This window comes from Octodon degus, unplaced genomic scaffold, assembly GCF_000260255.1.
Source record: "Octodon degus isolate 3935 unplaced genomic scaffold, OctDeg1.0 scaffold00033, whole genome shotgun sequence".
NCBI lineage: Eukaryota > Metazoa > Chordata > Mammalia > Rodentia > Octodontidae > Octodon > Octodon degus.
The window spans coordinates 16,130,632-16,132,703 of record NW_004524609.1 but is presented as its reverse complement, the minus strand read 5'-3'; the positions used below and the strand labels follow the sequence as shown (position 1 = coordinate 16,132,703).

Sequence of the window (2,072 nt, the reverse complement as noted above, 5' to 3'; positions counted from 1 at the left end):
CTCACTACTAGATCCGACTCACAGTGATTCTCCTGTTTACAACCTCCCAAGTGCTGGGATTACAGGTGCATGCCACCATATCCAGTCTCAATCGCCAGCTCAGTGCAGCTAGCTCAGTGCACCCCGGGTATGGGCCGGGGCAGGATGGGACGGGGTGGGGCAGGGTGGGCATGGCAGGCCTAGGGATTGAACCCTGGCCCCTGCACCTGCTTGCAGGCACTTTAATCAGCTCAGCTATGTGGCCAGCCCAATTTTTTTTTTTTTTTTTTTTTTTTTTTTTTTTTTGATGGAACCAGGGATTGAACTCAGGCCCCTGTGCTTGCCAGGCAAGAGCTTATTCCACTGAGCCATCTCCCCGGCCCCACAAATCAGTGTATCTTAATGAAACCTAGTTCCACATAGATGATAGAAGTATTTCAGTATTCTCCATGTGAAGCAGCTTGTATTGAATGTCTCCAGGTCAGTTCTTCAAAATTCAGTTTGGGCCAGATTGTTTTCCTGCTACCTATTTCTGTAAATGGCTTATATTTATTTAGATATATATTGTTTTCATCTACTTTTGTGTTACCGTAGCAGAGTAGTTGCAAAAGAGATCATGGCCTCCAAAGCCTAAATTATGTACTAATGGTCCCTTTACCAAAAAGGGTTTATAGCAAGGCTTGAGGTAGACACCATATTGGGTATGGGAGTTGGAAAGGAAGCGTTGTCCTTGATCCTCCATGACTCTGATTGTGCTGAGCAATGTCAGTCAAATGCAAAAGCAAAGGAACAGTACAAGACCTCAGAAATGCCTATTGTGTCATTTACTGTTAAGTTCTCAGATGTTTTAGAAGGGAGAGGTTAGCTGGAGGTACAGGACTTGGCAAGGAGGTGAGTATCCCTGCATGGAGGAGGCTTGAGCTTGAAGGATTTGTGAGCAGGAAGAGCGTGTGTATTGGGGAAGGTGGTGTGCATGGTGCCTGAGTGTGGCCCAGGATCACTAGTGCTCTGGACAGCTGTTAGCTGCTGCTTAGGCATGAAGAGACTGGGGTTGGGGGATGGCATAATTAAGAAATCAGTGTGGAGACTGGTGAGAGTAGGGGTAGCAGGCTGAAAGGAATAGATCTAATGAAGGTTAGTTAGAAAGAGTCAGAAGTTAGGTAAAGAAATCTATATTCCAGGGACTGGGGAGATATCTCAGTAGACTAAGCATGCAAGGGCCTGAGTTCAATCCCTGGTTCCAAAAAAAAGAACAAAACAAATTTTTTTCTGCAGCTGAACCAGGGATTGAACTCAGGCCTTTGTGCTTGCCAGTGAAGCGCTTATTCCACTGAGCCATCTCCCTGGCCCCAACAAAACAAATTTTAATAGTGTTTATGAACAGGATATCATGTTTGCCTCTTTTACTATGAATAAATGCTAAGAAGACAACAATATGCAATGTATTAATTATTGAAACTGTCCTACTAATCGGTTTTGAAACTGTCTCATTGTTATTTGTTTCTCAATAAAATTATTTTTTTAAAAAATCTATATTCTGTTATGATAGCAAGATCTTTTTCTTTTTTAACAGTTTTTTGTTTTGTTTTTAAATGTATTTGGTATAGGGTCTTACCATGCAGCTCAGACTCATAATGATCCACCTGTTTTCAGCCTCCCCAGTACTAGGATTACTGGCCTGCGTTACCACACCTCGGTCTTGGTGGCTCAGCGCACCTGGGGTTGGGACTGATGCAGCATGTGATGCCAGGGATCAAATCCCAGTCCCTGTACTTGCCTAAGCATCACTTAGTCTGCTGAGTTATCTTATTACCCCTTGCAAGATCGATCAATCTTTCTTTCTTTCTACTTATTTATTGTTTTTGGATTTTTGAGGTAAGGTTTTATGGTGTAGTTCAGGCTCACAATACTCCTCTTGCCTCAGTCTCCCAAGTGCTGGGATTACAGGTACCATACCCAGCCCAAGACCATTTATTTATTTATTTATTTATTTATTTATAACATTCATTCATTTATTTATTTTATTTTTTGATTTTTTTTTTTTTGGCAGAACCAGGGATTGAACTCAGGCCCTTGAGCTTGCCAGGGAAGCG

The 2,072-nt window shown here is 42.5% G+C and overlaps 1 protein-coding gene across 1 annotated transcript in view; it reads left to right on the top strand.

The window, feature by feature from the left end:
• The window catches only part of Srp68 (signal recognition particle 68), a 60,008-nt gene that overhangs the window by 20,690 nt on the left and 37,246 nt on the right, over nucleotides 1-2,072 (top strand). The window lies entirely within an intron of this gene.